Genomic DNA, 19,179 nt, shown 5'->3' with positions numbered 1-19,179 from the left:
GCTAGATGCAGAAAAAAATTATTTTGAATTTGCAACCTGCTGGAGGTTAGTATAGATGGACTAATAGAACAAGTCCCACACACTGCTAGAAGCCGAAATATTTTTTCAGAGCTAGATGCAGAAAAAAATTATATTGAATTTGCAACCTGCTGGAGGTTAGTATAGATGGACTAATAGAACAAGTCCCACACACTGCTAGAAGCTGAAATATTTTTTCAGAGCTAGATGCAGAAAAAAATTATATTGAATTTGCAACCTGATGGAGGTTAGTATAGATGGACTAATAGAACAAGTCCCACACACTGCTAGAAGCCGAAATAGTTTTTCAGAGCTAGATGCAGAAAAAATTATATTGAATTTGCAACCTGATGGAGGTCTGTATAGATGGACTAATAGAACAAGTCCCACACACTGCTACAAGCCGAAATATTTTTTCAGAGCTAGATGCAGAAAAAAATTATATTGAATTTGCAACCTGATGGAGGTTAGTATAGATGGACTAATAGAACAAGTCCCACACACTGCTAGAAGCCGAAATATTTTTTCAGAGCTAGATGCAGAAAAAAATTATATTGAATTTGCAACCTGATGGAGGTTAGTATAGATGGACTAATAGAACAAGTCCCACACACTGCTAGAAGCCGAAATAGTTTTTCAGAGCTAGATGCAGAAAAAATTATATTGAATTTGCAACCTGATGGAGGTTAGTATAGATGGACTAATAGAATGATGCTATGCCCAAAAGGTTTTACTTCACTATGTGTAGTAAAAAAAATTGTATTCTATACACAGGTGGTGTAGCTTTCAACACAGATAGGCTTCTCCACTGACTAACACACACTGCAAGAGGACAAAAAGGATTTGCTTTGCTAGATTAAACCAAATGCTGTGAAAAAAACTTGCACAGCACTGGCACAGACCTGACTTGCAAAAAGTGATAGGAACTGATGTAACCTAGCCCTGAAAAGGACTGCAATTACAATTAGTCTTTACTCCCAACCAATCTATTTAAGAGCACAGACCTGCCTGATAAAAGTGATAGGAACTGATGTAACCTAGCCCTGAAAAGGACTGCAATTACAATTAGTCTTTACTCCCAACCTATCTATTTAAGAGCACAGACCTGCCTGATAAAAGTCGTAGGAAATGATGTAACCTAGTCCTTAAAAGGACTGCAATCACAACTATTCCCTACTCCTAAGCTATCTGTAGATTTGTGCGAAAATTGGCTTGAAATTAACAAAGTATAGCGCACACATCATCAGCGGTGCCGTCTAACGCGCAGCTGCAGCAGTGAGAAAATGGTGGCGACGGGGAAAATGGCTGGGTCTTACAGGGCAAGGACATGTGACATACACTGCCAATGACACATGCCCTTGCTTGTGTGAAAAAAAGCAGTTCGCTCCGTGTGTGCGTTGCTGATAGGCTGACAGATTGCACCTCCCCACTGTAAATGCGGGAAAGAGAAAAAAAATGGAGATCTTCATTATTTCTGCAGAGATCCATCCCCTGCCCCTCCCCCCCACCCCGCTGTACACTCAAACTGCGTATTAACATTAATTTTCAGCATTACTGAGAAAAAATCCAGTTATGATTTTGGTGCACGAACAGTTATCGAACATAACCTTGAACAGCTGAATTTTTTTCAAATCGTTCGTGTTCACCGAACGGCTCGAACACCGCCCAAAACAGCTCGAATTTGAGATTGGCAAACAGTTCGAGTCGAACACCGCTCATCTCTAATCATAAGCTGGGGTTAGATACTGTCGTGGTAGCCCTTCCAAGAATTTGGATTGAGATAATTATCTCCAAATCTGCCATTTTTGGTTCAAATTAAATAAATAAATACGATGCATCGGAGAAATAAAATAACACACAGCCAGTTTCTGAGTGTACAATTCTTGTCTGCCCTCAGAACCCAAGCAACAAGTATTTTATTACACCCCAGTAGAAAGGGGTGGGTAACATTACCTAAGAAAGAAAGTATTTTAATTGGAAATAACAGTCCTTGAAAGCTAGCTCTGTCCAATTTACTATACTTTTAAAAACAAAGAAGGAAAGCTTAACACAAAGACAGCTCTATATTTCATACAATGCCGTGTTATCGCTTTTATGAGTAACACTTATAAGACTAATATTAAAATATTAAATTATCAAAAATATATACGGTATTTTTCGGCCCATAAGACACACTTTTTTCTCCCAATATTTGGGAGGAAAATTGGGGGTGCGTCTTATGGTCTGAACGTTACCTGCGGTGGTGGTGAAGTGGGATTGCAGGGCCCTCCAGGATCGCGGTGGTGGTAGCGGCGTCAGCGGCAGCAGAGGTGAGGCAGAGCCGCTGGGGCAGGGACCAGAACCTGTGCCCGGCCGGTGCTGGGGCTGGGGCCGGTGTCGGGCTGTGAGCGGCGTCGGGTGGCGAGGCAGTGCTGCCTGCGCAGGTTTCCGGTGTGCGCAGCCATCTTCCTAGAGCTGTGATATGCAGGAAAATGGCCGCCCGAGCCGGCGCATGCGCAGACCGTAGCTCCGGCAGCCATTTCCCTGTAGCTCACAGCTCTAGGAAGATGGCCGCGCACACCGGAAACCTGCTCAGTCCGCACTGATTCGCCGCTCACTGTCCGGCATCTGCCGCAGACCGGTACAGGCACCAGCCCGAGGTCCCGGCCTCAGCACGTTACAGGCCCCAGTCCAAGGCCCCGGGCTCAGTACGCTACAGGCCCCAGCCCGAGGCCCCGGCCTCAGCCCTAGCCAGAAGCTTCAGCCCCATATAGAGGCCTCAGCCCTAGCCGGAGGCCTCAGCCCCAGCCAGAGGCCTCAGCCCTAGCCACAGGCCCCAGCACAGGAATCGGCCAGGCTGAGGGCCTCAGCCAGGCACAGGCCCCGGCCCGGCACAGGCTTCACAGCATCTGACCTCTTCTGCTGCAGCCGCCGACTTCCTGAGGGACCCTGCCTCCTGTGACCCTCGCTCCACTGCCCCCCAGATAAGATACCATACCTATTCAGACTATAAGATGGACCCCCATATTATAAAAAATATTTTTTTCTATTTTCCACCCCAAAATATAAGGGTGCGTCTTATAGTCCAAAAAATACAGTAGGTAGATTTAATTGTCTAAAATAATAATCAAATCAAAGTATAAATATTTACCATAACAATACGGAGTGTTACAGTGGGACTATTCACAGCACATGATACACTACACATATCTAGATATAGGGCTCAGTGTAGTGTATCACATGATGGGATTAGATACACCAGTCCGGGGCGTATTGCACACAATGACGGGATTAAATACACCGGACTGGGGAATATCGCACATTTTGTTGGAGACCGCCAGCGATACTGACAAGTACAGTGTCACTGAGGACGGCCGGCAGAGCTGATCCTGATAGATGGTGCTGCTCGCTGTATCATAAACTGGGGTTAGATATGTGTACTGTATCACATGCGCGTTTAGATTAGTGTTGAGCCACCCCCGTAGTGTTCAAGTTCGGTTCGGTTCGTCGAACACCCGTGTGTTCGCCGAACTGTTCGTCGAACTGTTCGTCGAACACCTTCGAACACCGTTAAAACCAATGGCAGGCAAACAAAAACACATAGAAACACATAGAAAACACCTTCAAAGGTGTCCAAAAGCTGACAAACTGCTCAGAAGACACAACTAACACATGGAAAAGTGACAAGTACATATAGTCATGCGAAAAGAAAAGAGGTGGAGGAGTAAAAGGAGGGGGAGACACAGATATAGGCATGTCATGCCCTTCTAAAATCCAAAAAGTGAGAAGCCGATACATTCAGTCCGCTCCTGCCCGTGCCACCTCCGTGTCGCCGGGTTTGTGCCAGAGCCGCGGTGAACCCTGACGGCCAGCCCCCCTCTCCCAATACTGGTGCCTGTCCGCTGGTGGGTCGAGCGAGCCCCCCTGTGGTGGAGGCAGCTCTAAGCTTTTTAATTTAAATTGTCTCTCTAATTTGATTGAATACACTTTAAATCCATTTACAAGGATCTATTGGAGGGCAAGTCTCATGCCAGCAGCCGCGTAATTCCAGCTCCAGCAGCGTCCACTAAAGCTGCTGCAGTTAAAAAGCTTTTATAAGGATCGAGCTCGGCTGTCCACCGCAAGGCATCCTACTGCCAGTCCCAGCACCTATGCCTTGGGGTGCCTCCTGATGCTCTTCACTGAGTATCCCGTGGTCCCGAAGCATTTCCTTTGAAAAAATTAAGTGTCCAAACTACAGGTGGTGTAGCTTGCTTAACAGCCGGGATAATCCGCTGACTAGCAGACACTGCTACTAGGCACAAAGTATTTCCTGGGCTAGATGCAGTTAAAAATTTGTAATTAGATACTCTCGTTGGATGCTGAGAAAGCATTCCATAGAGTCTCCTGGCACGCCATATATGATTCTCTTAAAAAGCTTGGGGTAGGGGTCTAGGGGACCCTTTTATAGCCAAAATCACGGCCCTGTATCACAATACGTCACCTAGGCTGAAGATAAATGGAACTGTAGCACCCTGAGGGCTCGGTTGCTACAGAGGTATTGCACCTCACCCAGAGGTGTGATATCTCACTCTCAGGTAAGGATGGAGTGTGGATCAGGACCCGACACCTGCATGCATTACACCACATTGCCGTGGGGCAGGGCGACCAATATGCCTCTGAGATGGGCACGACAGTCCCTGTCCCTGGCTGGAGTGGGGGGAGGGAACACTGAGGAAGGGGAACCCTGTAGTGCAGGAGCAGGGAGGAAGCAGTTCCTGGGTGCATTGAGAAGGGAGTATAAAAGGTGGGCACCATCTTAGTTCAGTGCAGAGAAGTCTGAGCAGAAGTGGCAGGGAGCAGGGGCTCTGCATGAGCTCTGCTCCGGAGGCGGGCCTAGTAACAGAGGCCCAGGCCTGGAAGAGGGAGAAGGAAGGAAGAGGAGCGGAGAAGGCTCCAGGAACGAGGAATGAAGGGATCCCAGGGGTGCGGACGGGCGAGTCGCCACCGCACGCCCGAATCCACCTGCGTGGAGGGGTCAGGCCAAAGGGGGAGACCGGTCCCCAAAACTAGTGGAGGCAGGAAACGACCCTCAGCTAGAAACCGGAGGCTGTGACATTTTATGTGGCGCAGCCCCTCGCTACACCCGCTAGGAAGGCACCACATAGGGTCAGGGAAACTGGCGCCAAGTTTACCAAGAGGAGGACCGAGGCAGCCGGACAGAAGGGTTGGTAAGAAAAGCCAGACAAAGGACACACAAAGGGGGTCCTGTGAAGCGCTCCAAAGTTATCTGGGAGTTGTCTGAGCCCCTCACCTGGTGAGCACAGTACGACGTGGGCAGCCGTTACCTGCAGACGTGGTCTGGATAATAAGAACTGTGAGTAAAGGCCCTGGACTGCATCACTGACTCCGTGTCGTTACTGCTGCTGCCCTGCACCATCACCCCCATCCTCCGCATACACTGCCCTGAGGCTATACTCCTCCCGTGGGGAGTTATGCTATGCTCTGCTGCACCCACAATACCAGCCTCAGCGGTCTGCCCTGCAGCGGCGGTTCACTCTGACCGCAATCCACGGGTGGCGTAGTCGGACATTTAAACATCAAAACCACATAAATAGTTCCGCCACTGGTTTGACCACCCTGAGCCACGGAACCGGGTCACCGCCACGAAGACTACAACCACCAGCATCCACCAAAAAGGGTCCGGCTCCGGGTGTCCCAAGGCCCAGGGGGTGCATCAGAACATTTTCATCACCTTTCACAATCACCAATGGGACAAGGCAGGGATGTCCTCTGTCCCCTCTCTTATACATCCTAGTGACGGAGCACCTGCTCTCATCAATTCGCCATAACCCCAATATTAGGTGGATTGAGGTGGGAGGCACCGAGTACAAGTGCTCTCTATTTGCTGATGATGTCCTAGTATATATCACTCAATCACATATATCCATCCATGCTGTTATGGCTGAAATAGATCACTTTGTTACATGGTCAAATTTTAAAATCAATGCAGCGAAGTCTGAGGCCCTCGATGTCTCCCTCCCCAAATCCATATAGGATTCCATCCAGTCCAACTTTCCCTTGGCCTGGCCCTCACAGGGTATCAAATACTTAGGAATTCCTATTCATAGAGACCTCTCCCATCTATGTTATCTTAATTTTGGGCCCTTTATTGAACAACTCCATACAGACCACGGTTGGCAAGTTAGAACTGTAAGATTCACTACGTGAACCACTGGTGTTTTGTGGAAAAGCACATGTACACTGTGTTCCAAATTATTATGCAAAAAGTGTTTAGGAGTGATAAGGGAAGAATTTGTTTGTTTGTCAGTTAAACTCATTGATGGTGATGTGTGTCAGGGCTCTTTATATCACTGTAAGCAATTGCAGACACCTGTGCTAATTAGTTTGGCAGGTGTGTCCAATGAAAGGCAAGACTACTTAAGAAGGCTGTCTCACATTATTAAGCAGCCTACATTTTCTGCCAAAATGGGAAAAAAAGGATGTGTCGGCTGCTGAGAAGCAACAAATTGTGGAGTATTTAGGTCAAGGCATGACTACAATCAACATTGTGCGATGATCAGGATGAAGTGTCTTGGCAATCAAGAAGTATGTAGCTGATTCACAGTACACACGTGTGCGTGCTGATAAGGTCAAATTGAGGACTCTTTCCTACAGGCAATTACGTCAGGTTAAAAGAGCAGCGGCAAAGAAGCCTTGTCATAGCAGCAGACAAGTTTTTGAAGCTGCTGGTGCCTCCAACGTCCCCCGAACAACAAGATGCAGGGTCCTTCAGAGGTTTGCAGCTGTGCATACGCCATCCTGTCGACCTCCTCTATCCACTTCACACAAGCAGAAACGGCTCCAGTGGGCCAAACATTACATGAAGACTGATTTCAAAACTGTTTTGTTCACGGATGAGTGCCGTGCAGCGCTCGATGGTCCAGATGGATGGAGTGGAGGATGGCTTGTTCATGGACACCCCACGCAAACACGGCTACAGCGCCAACAAGGAGGAGGTGGAGTAATGTTTTGGGCTGGAATCATGGGGAGAGAGATTGTCGGCCCCTTTAGGATCCCTGAAGGCGCTAAAGATGAACTCCATAATGTATGTGGATTTTCTCAAACAGCACTTCCTGCCATGGTTCAAGAAGAAGAACCGTGTATTTCACAGCAAGATCATTTTTTTGCATGATAATGCACCATCTCATGCTGTACATAAAACATATGCATCTCTGGCTGATATGGGCATAAAAGGGGACAAACTTATGGTGTGACCCCCATGCTCCCCTGACCTCTACCCCATTCAGAACCTCTGGAGCATCATCAAAAGGAGTGTCTATGATGGCGGGAGGCAGTTCACATCTAAGCAACAGCTCTGGGAGGGTATTCTGTCCTCATGCAAAACAATTGAAGCAGAAACCATCCAAAACCTGACAAATTCAATGGACGAGAGAGTTCAGAAGCTCCTTTCGAACAAGGGGTCCTATGTGAAAATGTAACATCACCTAGAATAAAGTTTTGAGTTGAAAACTGTTTGATTTCAGTTTCTAATAACCTGCTAATGCTTATAATTTCAAAAATGACCATTTTTTTGGTCTTTATTAAAATGAAAAGGTTGATCGAAAAGTTTGGGGGATCTAAGAGTGTGATTACTTCGAATTCTGACAATATGAGGGTCATGTTGCAGGTAGTGCAGCAAGAAGGCACTTATGTGTCTTGCGCATCTCGGAGCCCCAAAATTATTTTCCGGGCTAGATGCAGCTAAAAATTATTATTAATTTTAAATCTGGTGGAGCTTAGTATAGATGGCCTAATAGGATCAGTGCTGCACAATGCTACAAAGCCCAAATTATTTTCCAGTCAAGATACAGATAAACATGATTAGTAATTTTAAATCTGGTGGAGCTTATTATAGATGGCCTAATAGAATCAGTGCTGCACACTGCTACAAAGCCCAAATTATTTTCCAGCCAAGATACAGATAAACATGATTAGTAATTTGAAAGCTTAAAACGGTTGGTAGGGTGATTTTAACCAATCATCAAGCTTTTACTCTCCCCAGGATGACACAGGGGTAGAAAAGTCGTTTCAGATCCATGATTTGTTCATCTTTATGAACGTGAGTCTGTCTACATTATCAGTGGAGAGCCGCGTGCGCTTATCTGTCAGCACACCACCAGCAGCGCTGAACACACGTTCAGACAGAACGCTGGCTGCGGGGCATGACAAGATCTCCAAGGCGTAAGTGGCTAGCTCCGGCCATTTATCCAGATTGGAAGCCCAAAAAGAGCAAGGGTCCAGTGACACAGTCATGGCTTCAATGTTTACTTGGAGATACTCCTGTACCATCGTCTCTAGGCGTTGACTATGTGTCAGACTTCTTGTCTCCTGTGGCCTTGCAAAGGATGGGCTATAAAAGTGGTGAAATGATTCCGCAAAATTGATGTTACCAGCAGATACTGTGGTTCTGTTACGGTTTGAGTGCTGAACACTTGACGGTCCCACGGTTGGCAAGTTGGAACTGTGAGATTCACTACGTGCACCACTGGTGTTTTGTGGAAAAGCACATGTAAGATTCTGCAACAGTCTCTGCTGATACTCCTGCATGCGTGCATCCCTTTCTATGGCAGGAATCATTTCTGCAAATTTACTTTTGTACCGGGGATCTAACAGTGTGGCAACCCAGTAGTCAGGATTATTTCTAATTCTCACAATTCGAGGGTCATGTTGCAGGTAGTGCAGCAAGAAGGCACTCATGTGTGTTGCGCATCCAGGAGCACCAAGTCCCTGTTGTGTTGGTGGCGAGGTAACAATCATGCTTCCTTCCTCAGTCCTCTCCCCCCAACCTCGCACAACAGAAATGTGATCAAGGTCTCCCTCATCTGATGAGTCTTCCATCAGTTCGTCCTCCACTTCTTCCTGGGCTCCTGCACCTTCCTCACTAGTTTGGCTGCTACCATGCGCCCTGGTAAAACCATCTCCCCCACCCTCACATGCCTGCCGCCTTGGTGCTGCCGACCGTCTGGACCTTGCAGATGTTAGCCCTTCCGCATACAACTCCTCCTCCTCTACTTCCTCCACCTCCTCTTGTGCCACCACCTGACTCCGAATTCTGTTTAACATGTGCTCCAGCATGTAAATCACCGGAATAGTCATGCTGATAATGGCATCGTCAGCACTAAACATCTTCGTCGCCATTTCAAAACTGTGCAGAAGGGTGCATAGGTCCCTGATCTGAGACCACTCCTCCAGCGTGATTTGCCCCACCTCTGGATCTCGTTGGCCCAGGCTATACGTCAGAACGTATTGCACCAGGGCTTGTCGGTGCTGCCACAGTCGCTGCAACATGTGCAGAGTTGAATTCCACCGGGTAGGCACATCTCATTTTAGCCGGTGAAGTGGCAGGCCCAACGACTTCTGTAGAGATGTAAGTCGCTGAGCTGCGGGATGCGAACGGCAGAAGTGAGCACACAGCGACCGTGCCCTCTGCAGAAGGCCATCTAGTCTGGGATAGTGGACTAAAAATTGCTGGACAACCAGGTTCAACACGTGAACCATACAAGGCACGTGTGTGACATTGCCCCGGCGAAGGGCCGCACCCAGGTTTGCAGCATTGTCGCACACGGCCTTCCCTGGTTTCAGGTCCAGTGGAGACAACCATTCATGAAATTGGTTCTCCAGAGCTGACCACAACTCCTCAGCTGTGTGACTCACATTTCCCAGACATTTCAAAGTAAAAACCACCTGATGACATTGAGCCCTACTGCCAGCATAGTAAGGAGGTGTGCAGGATCCCTTCTGCGCAGTTAGAAAGCTTGTGGCATGACCAGACAGGCTTTGGGTGCAGGTGGAAGACCGAGAGGAGGTTGAGGAGGCAGAAGCAGTGGAGGAACTTTGACATAAAGAGGATTGACGCACAACTCGTGGGGACGGCAAGACTTGGACAGCAGCCCCTTGTCCTGCTGTCACCATAGTTACCCAGTGCCCAGTCAGCGACATGTAACGCCCCTGTCCATGCCTACTCGTCCAAGTGTCTGTGGTGAAATGCACCCTGTCACACACAGAGTTTCTCAAAGAAGCGGTGATGTTGTGTGCGACATGCTGGTGGAGCGCAGGCACACCTTTCTTTGAGAAGTAGTGCCGACTGGGCATCTGGTACTGGGGCACTGCGACGGACATAAGGTCTCGAAAATCCTCTGTGTCCACCAGGCGGAAAGGCAGCATTTCTGTAGCCAAGAGCTTGCAGATGGTGAAATTCAACCTCTTAGCTTTCTCATGGCTAGGAGGAAATGGTCTTTTACTTGTCCACATCTGAGGGACCGAGGGCTGGCTATTGTGCTTAGACGGGGTTGATAAGGGTGTCCCCGGCAAACTGCCGGTCTGTGAGGAAGATGCAGGCGGACATGTTAGGTTGCCTTGATCCAAAGGTGGTGCTATCGATGTCGGACAGCGCTCAACACCAGCTGGTGTTACCACCTCCAAAGAAAATGATGACCTGCCAATCACGCTGGCTGTTGCGGGTAAAGAGGTGGCAGGTCTGCGCCCCAAAACAGGTGTGACTGCTGTCCCCCCAGTCACAGAGGATGAAGAGGCCGCGGATGCACAAGATATGGCAGACGGTGGTTGGCCCGGCCGGCTAGGCCGCATTGTAGCACACTGAGCTTCCCACTGCAACTTATGCTTCATGTCCATGTGCCGGTTCATGCATGAAGTACTCAAACTATGTATTTTTTGGCCTCTACTTAGCTTTTGCTGACAAATGTTACAGATAACACGAGTTGGGTCATCTTTATCGATCTGAAAAAATGCCCAGGCTATGCAAGGCTTAGCACCCATGCGACCTGAAGAGCCACCACGACTTGTGGTCAGAGGCAGAGTTGTGTTTGAGGATGCAGTTGTTGACGTGCTTCCAGTACTACGTCTCTGTCCAGGAAGGCGCAACCTGACCTCGTCGTCACTAGCATCTTCCTCCACCTCCTCTGCTGACCTCATCTCTTGGCTGACTGTGGGCTGACAGTAAGTGGGATCTCCAACCTCATCATCATCACCCTGTGCGTTATCACACCCGTCGTCCTCAGAACCAACCTGTTCCTGCCCTGACAAAAAACTAAAGTTGTCGCTCCAATCAGGTATTTGAGTCTCATCATCGTCTTCCTCATTGTCTCCACCAACAGGAGTTACAGTTTGGGAATGAGGGTCTACATTATGGTCAGAACCTTCTGCGTCTGGTCCTGGATCTGACTCATAAAGATTCTGGGCATCAGTGCAGATCATTTCCTCGTCTGGATTCACAGAAGCGCTGGAGTCGACCTCTGATTCCCAGGCTATAGTATGAGTAAACAGCTCTGCAGACTCAACCATCTGTTCTACCCCATACTCAGACGGGCAGCTGGAGATTTGGGAGCTGTGAGGAAGCAAGTGCGATTGGGGTGACACCTTTGAGGACTGGAGTATTTGTGATGTTGAAGTTGATGTGGAGGAGAGCCCACTTAAAGGAGCACTTGATATCCGTTGAAGCACCTGCTGTTTTTGTGCCTCATCTGGAATTTGTAGCGATTGGCGTGGCCGTAAGAAAGGGATCTTATCACATTGTCCGCTAAAAGAAGTAGACATTTTAGTTTGGCTGGAAGATGGTCTTTCTTCTGCAGATGTTACTGTTGCTTTAACACCTACCCCACGGACACAACCTTTTTTCCCCTTCCCAACACGCCTATTCCCCTTTCCACCAGCAGCAGGCCTTTTTCCACTCATTTTGGTGGTTAACTAATTCAGAACTGTTTGCACAAAAAAACAATGGATGGGAACCGAGCAGAGCTGAGTGGCCAAACTGTGGTATTAGGCCAAAACTATTGGCTGGGTTAGATGCAGAAAAAAATTATATTCAATTTGCAACCTGATGGAGGTCAGTATAGATGGACTAATAGAACAAGTCCCACACACAGCTAGAAGCCCAAATATTTTTTCAGAGGTAGATGCAGAAAAAAATTGTATTCAGTTTGCAACCTGATGGAGGTCAGTATAGATGGACTAATAGAACAAGTCCTACACACAGCTAGAAGCCCAAATATTTTTTCAGAGGTAGATGCAGAAAAAAATTATATTCAGTTTGCAACCTGATGGAGGTCAGTATAGATGGACTAATAGAACAAGTCCCACACACAGCTAGAAGCCCAAATATTTTTTCAGAGGTAGATGCAGAAAAAAAATATATTCAGTTTGCAACCTGATGGAGGTCAGTATTGGTGGACTAATAGAACAAGTCCCACACACTGCTAGAAGGCCAAATATTTTTTCAGAGCTAGATGCAGAAAAAAATTATATTCAGTTTGCAACCTGATGGAGGTCAGTATAGATGGACTAATAGAACAAGTCCCACACACAGCTAGAAGCCCAAATATTTTTTCAGAGGTAGATGCAGAAAAAAATTATATTCAGTTTGCAACCTGATGGAGGTCTGTATAGATGGATTAATATAACAAGTCCCACACACAGCTAGAAGCCCAATATTTTTTCAGAGGTAGATGCAGAAAAAAAATATATTCAGTTTGCAACCTGATGGAGGTCAGTATAGATGGACTAATAGAGAAAGTCCCACACACTGCTAGAAGGCCAAATATTTTTTCAGAGCTAGATGCAGACAAAAAATTATTTTTAATTTGCAACCTGATGGAGGTCAGTATAGATGGACTAATAGAGAAAGTCCCACACACTGCTAGAAGGCCAAATATTTTTTCAGAGCTAGATGCAGATAAAAATTATTTTTAATTTGCAACCTGATGGAGGTCAGTATAGATGGACTAATAGAGAAAGTCCCACACACTGCTAGAAGGCCAAATATTTTTTCAGAGCTAGATGCAGAAAAAAATTATATTCAGTTTGCAACCTGATGGAGGTCAGCATAGATGGACTAATAGAACAAGTCCCACACACAGCTAGAAGCCCAAATATTTTTTCAGAGGTAGATGCAGATAAAAATTATTTTTAATTTGCAACCTGATGGAGGTCAGTATAGATGGACTAATAGAGAAAGTCCCACACACTGCTAGAAGGCCAAATATTTTTTCAGAGCTAGATGCAGAAAAAAAATATATTCAGTTTGCAACCTGATGGAGGTCAGTATAGATGGACTAATAGAACAAGTCCCACACACTGCTAGAAGCCCAAATATTTTTTCAGAGCTAGATGCAGAAAAAAATTATATTCAATTTGCAACCTGATGGAGGTCAGTATAGATGGACTAATAGAATGATGCTATGCCCAAAAGATTTTACTTCACTAGGTGCAGTAAAAAAATTGGTATTCTATACACAGGTGGTATATCTTGCAACACAGATAGGCTACTCCACTGACTAACACACTCTGCAATAGGCCAAAAAGGATTAGCTTTGCTAGATTCAGCCAAATGCTGTGAAAAAAACTTGCACAGCACTGGCACAGACCTGCGTGGCAAAAACTGATAGGAACTGATGTAACCTAGTCCTGAAAAGGACTGCAATTACAATTAGTCTTTACTCCCACAATCTATCTATTTAAGAGCACAGACCTGCCTGATAAAAGTCGTAGGAAATGCTGTAACCTAGTCCTTAAAAGGACTGCAATCACAACTATTCCCTACTCCCAAGCTATCTGTAGATTTGTGCGAAAATTGGCTTGAAATTAACAAGGTATAGCGCACACAGCAACAGCGGTGCCGTCTAACACGCAGCTGCAGCAGTGAGAAAATGGTGGCGACGGGGAAAATGTCTTGGTCTTATAGGGCAAGGACATGTGACATACACTGCCAATGACACATGCCCTTGCTTGTGTGAAAAAAAGCACTTCGCTCCGTGTGTGCGCTGCTGATAGGCTGACAGATTGCACCTCCCCACTGCAAATGCGGGAAAGAGAAAAAAAAATGGAGATCTTCATTATTCCTGCAGAGATCCATCCCCTGCCCCTCCCCCCACCCCGCTGTACACTCAAACTGCGTATTAACCTTAATTTTCATCATTACTGAGAAAAAATCCAGTTATGATTTTGGTGCACGAACAGTTATCGAACATAACCTCGAACAGCCGAATTTTTCTCAAATCGTTCGTGTTCGCCGAACGGCTCGAACACCGCCCAAAACAGCTCGAATTTGAGATTGGCGAACAGTTCAAGTCGAACAACGCTCATCTCTAGTTTAGATATGCTTAGAGTAAGACATGCTGCTATTAGATACAGGACTAAGTGTAGTCCTGTATGGGGTTAGATATTGAGCTCAGCAGAGTGTATCATACAGGATGGGATTAGATACATTTTCTAATGTATGGAGCAGGGTCACACCTTACACCACTGCTCCTATAGAAGTGGACGGAGCGGGGTCACACACTGCACCCATAGAAGTGGACAGAGAGGGGTCACTATTGAGGGGTTTGTACTATTCTAGGGGTACAACAACAGTTTCATGTACCTTACCATCCACAGTCTGCTGGTACTGTGGAAAGGATGAATAAGACAATAAAATCCAGAATTGCCAAAATGTTATTGGACAAAGGTAATACTTGGGTGAATGCAGTACCTTTTGTACTGTTGAGTGTTAGAGGAACAACTTCCTCCACAACTCAGTTTACTCTTTTTGAACTAATGTCAGGAAGGAAATTGCCATTGATTTTCCAACATGAACCATTTTTGTCCACACCTCAAAAAGGTGCTGTTGCAAGGTCCAAATGGTTGCAATTGTTGCAGGAAAACTTGAAAACCATTCTTCCACATGCTGCATCAAGAATGCAGAGGATGGAGCCACCATATGAATCCAAATTCAAAAAAGGGGCTCTAGTCATGATAAAAACTTTCAGGAAGAGTGGACCTTGGGAAAGTAACTGGGAAGGTCCCTTTGAAATAATCGACACCATGGGATGAGTTATGATCCTAGTGCAACCAGCATCCAACGTGGTTAAAAATACCTGCAGACAACAAAAATTGTGGGTACATGTCGATCAATGCAAATTGTATATTGCAAAATAATGATACTGCATTTCTTTTAGGAAGAAATGGATTCCAATAAGAGCTGGAATACGGAATACCATGTCCTTGATGGATGGAAGGGATTCAACACCAATCCTTCAAGAAAAGAAAAAGTTTCCCAGGAAAAGCTACTATCTGATGGGAACCACATTTCTGCTACTTTGTACTATTTCAATTCTGATCTACGCAGAAGACATTTTATATCATGGAACAAATACTAGTGAAGTGAATGGGCATATCAAAGGAACTTTACAAAGTTTACAAACCAAGAGGATCAAGTATACAAAATCTAATAGATGAAGACATACCGGACGATTCAGTAGATATTACTGGAAACATTTGCATGGGTGATGGTGTAAAATGCTGAATTGAGCTACACTTCATACACGACACTTAATATTACATGCTGCCATAGGACCTAAGTCTAAATTTACACAGTTACAAGGAGATTATATACATTATAATAATACAGGCACATGGGAATGCAATCCTACAGATGTGTTATACTGGAATATAGAGATAAGAGGTGAAGAGAAAGCTGTGTGGTCGGGTGATATTACTAATGATATGATCACAAAAGGGACAGTTAGAACATCTGAAACAGAGATTGTGTTAAAGACACAACTTTTTGGGAAAATTTTGGATCCTTCATTACTTTCTATTACAGAAGAAGATGAAGATTGGGTAAAAACATGGAATTTCCAGATAACCAGAGAATCAGTACAAGTATCTGTAGTTTTTACAGTAACAAATACTATCGCTCCAGAAGTAAGGGTTGCACCACAAGCAGTACATAGTCAAGAAAATATGTCTCCTCTTTAATTGAAATGCAACACAAGGTTAGAGTTACCTCCCGAGTCTTTGTTAACATGGACCAGAAACAAATTATTTTTGGGAAGTTTTTCAAATGGTCCAACAAATGTTATACATAGAAGTCAATATTGGAATGTGAGATGGTTGGATAAGAATTTTGTTTTTTCTCTAGATAATCCATCTCCTAAGGATTCTGGACTTTACCAATGTTGCGTTTTATCTACAAATAATTACAAACAATGCAAAGATGTAAATGTAAATGTTTGGTCAGCAGTAGATAATGTATGTACACAGACAAGGTTTCAACCATCTACTCCTTTCCAAATCAATCAATTACAATCTAAACCTCTATTAAGAGATGGAGTGTTGATGACTATGGTCTGGACTTTTGATATGTCTAACTGGAAAATCTCATCCAGATATCCCAAATGTCAATCACATCTCATCAACATGGAGATGGAAATAGAACAATGGTTTGGGAAAAGATCTTCAACACATGTTAGAAGTAAGAGGGGGATATTAGAAGGTATTTTGGGGGGATTAGGAACAGTGGGGAGTTTAATTAATACTATGGACATTCATACACTTAAATCAGATTTGGAAAATATTGGGTATATTGGAGGTAAAGGGGTAAAAATTAAGAAAAGTTTGAATCAACTCCTTGAGAAGATGGTTTTGAACACTGCTGCTGTGTTGGGATCTTCAGTGTCACATCTACAAGATGCTACTTTAGCTCTAATAGAAAGTGAACAGGAATCCCAATGGCCGGAGCATGTCTAGAAATTCAGATTGAATATTCTACCAATCTGAAAATGATTGCACAAGCATTGCAGAGTGGAATTACCCCTTTAGGAATAATGAGAAATTTGCCTACAGAATATAATTTTGCATTAAATCATACAGATTTGTGGGTAAATAAGTGGTTAGGATGTGAACAGAACATTTGTATGGGAACATCACTAATCCCAATATTGGGAAGAGAAGAAACCATGGTTCCTATAACTGTTCTGGGCATTCCTGTTAGTAATACACAATTACTATATTATCTATTACAGTACACAGATTTTGCATTTGATGGTACAAACACTGAACAATTAGACATTTTTTCATGGTTATAGTGGGTACAGAAAGTATTCAGACTCCTTTAAATTTTTCACTCTTTGTTTCATTGCAGCCATTTGGTAAATTCTAAAAAGTTCATTTTTTTCTCATTAAAGTACACCCTGCGCCCCATCTTGGCTGAAAAAAAAACAGACATGTAGAAATTTTTGCAAATTTATTAGAGTTTGCTCAAAAACACATGAAGGACTCCCAGACTATGAGGAAAAAGATTCTCTGGTCTGATGAGATGAAGATAAAACTTTTTGGTGATAATTCTAAGCAGTATGTGTGGAGAAAACCAGGCACTGCTCATCACCTGCCCAATACAATCCAAACAGTGAAACATGGTGGTGACAGCATCATGCTATGGGGGTGTTTTTCAGCTGTAGGGACAGGATGACTGGTTGCAATTGAAGGAAACATGAATGCGGCCAAGTACAGAGATATCCTGGATGAAAACCTCTTCCACAGTGCTCTGGAACTCAGACTTGGCCGAAGGTTCACCTTCCAACAAGACAATGACCCTAAGCACACAGCTAAAATAACAAAGGAGTGGCTTCAGAACAACTATGTGACCATTCTTGACTGGCCCAGCCAGAGCCCTGACCTAAACCCAATTGAGCATCTCTGGAGAGACCTGAAAATGGCTGTCCACCAACATTCATCATCCAACCTGATGGAACTGGAGAGGATCTGCAAGGAAAAATGGCAGAGGATCCCCAAATCCAGGTGTGAAAAACTTGTTGCATCATTTCCAAGAAGACTCATGGCTGTACTAGCTGAAAAGGGTGCTTCTATTCAATACTGAGCAAAGGGTCTGCATACTTATGCCCGTGTGATATTTCATTTTTTCTTTTTTAATAAATTTGCAAAACTGCCTGTATTTCTGTTTTTTTTCAGTCGAGATGGGGTGCAGAGTGGACTTTAAAAAAATTAACTTTTTAGAATTCTCCAAATGGCTGCAATGAAACAAAGAATGAAAAATGTAAAAGGGTCTGAATACTTTCCGTACCCACTGTACATTTTGTTTGTAAGGTAATGTGTCTACCTGGACAGGATAAAGTCATTTATAACTCGTGTTTCCATAATCATACCTCATGTCATGCCAGAGTTGAGAATGTGCACACGATACATGACTTGGTGACCCCAATAAGCTTGAACAAAATTTCCAAGTTATATCAGAAAATGAAGTTGTTTCTGCATTCTTCTCATCTTGTGTACATGCTGAAAATCTGACAATAGGTTTATATTATATTATATTCAGGGAAATGTGAAAAATATCTCCAAGTAGGTAGGAAGTATTAATATTACATCAATAGGGACAAGAAGTCTGAAAAATCCTTTCAATACAGTTAAATTTGTGCCAAATAAATAATTTTCCTTGGGATATGTGGACAAATGAGATAAATAAAGACAAGGGTTTGTTAACAAAACAACTAAAAGAAGCTGAAATTGTATTTGGACATGAACAAGGTCATTTAGATGATATTGAACATGAGTGGACAAGTATGTCAGGCTCATCTTGGTGGAAAAATCTAGGAAGATTGGTAACTAGTTGGTCACAGTCTTCAGCGAAAATGGCAGCAGGTAATGTATTAACAAATCCAATAATAGTCATATTTATTTGGATCTTGCTGTGTATTGTTAATCAGATTTTTATCATGTGTAAAATTAAGAAAATATATAAAAAAATAAAGACAGAAATGAAAAAGGAAGATGATATTTTAAGAGAAATGTTAAAAAGAAAAAATATAACTTTTTGAGTGAATTTTTATTTTTTAATTTAGAAGTTTTTGGGAACTCAGATGACATTCAATACAGGTGTCGATACAAGGTTTTCAGAATAAAGAATGAATGTGATACGAATGGTGAGAGAATGAGTTTAGGATTGATTATGATATTTTTTAAATCATAATCAGGGGAGACTGTAAAATATTAATTTCTTATGATAGAAAAATATATATACATAAGCTTTAACATGCTTAGGCTCTAACCATGCTTAGATTCAAATACAGAGAAAGAATGTGCAGTTATTCTGGGACCTTGGTAGAAACCTGTTCAGTTTGTCAAACCTATAGGACTCTTGTCTATATGGGTTATTTGGGTATAACTAATGATCCTTAAAGGTCACTAGCCATATGTTTAAAATATACCAACATGAGGTGATGTGCACGTAGCCAAAATGCATATGTCACAAGCTACTAGTTTTGTTCTAATATGGTAGAAGCTACTAATATATCAGCAAGTCGCCATATTGGGTTATGAAACTGTAAAAATATTCTCCAATGTACAGTACAG

The sequence above is a fragment of the Phyllobates terribilis genome, unplaced genomic scaffold, assembly GCF_046119375.1.
Source record: "Phyllobates terribilis strain yellow unplaced genomic scaffold, ASM4611937v1 Scaffold_120__1_contigs__length_5212024, whole genome shotgun sequence".
Lineage (NCBI taxonomy): Eukaryota > Metazoa > Chordata > Amphibia > Anura > Dendrobatidae > Phyllobates > Phyllobates terribilis.
This window is presented reverse-complemented; position numbering follows the sequence as displayed.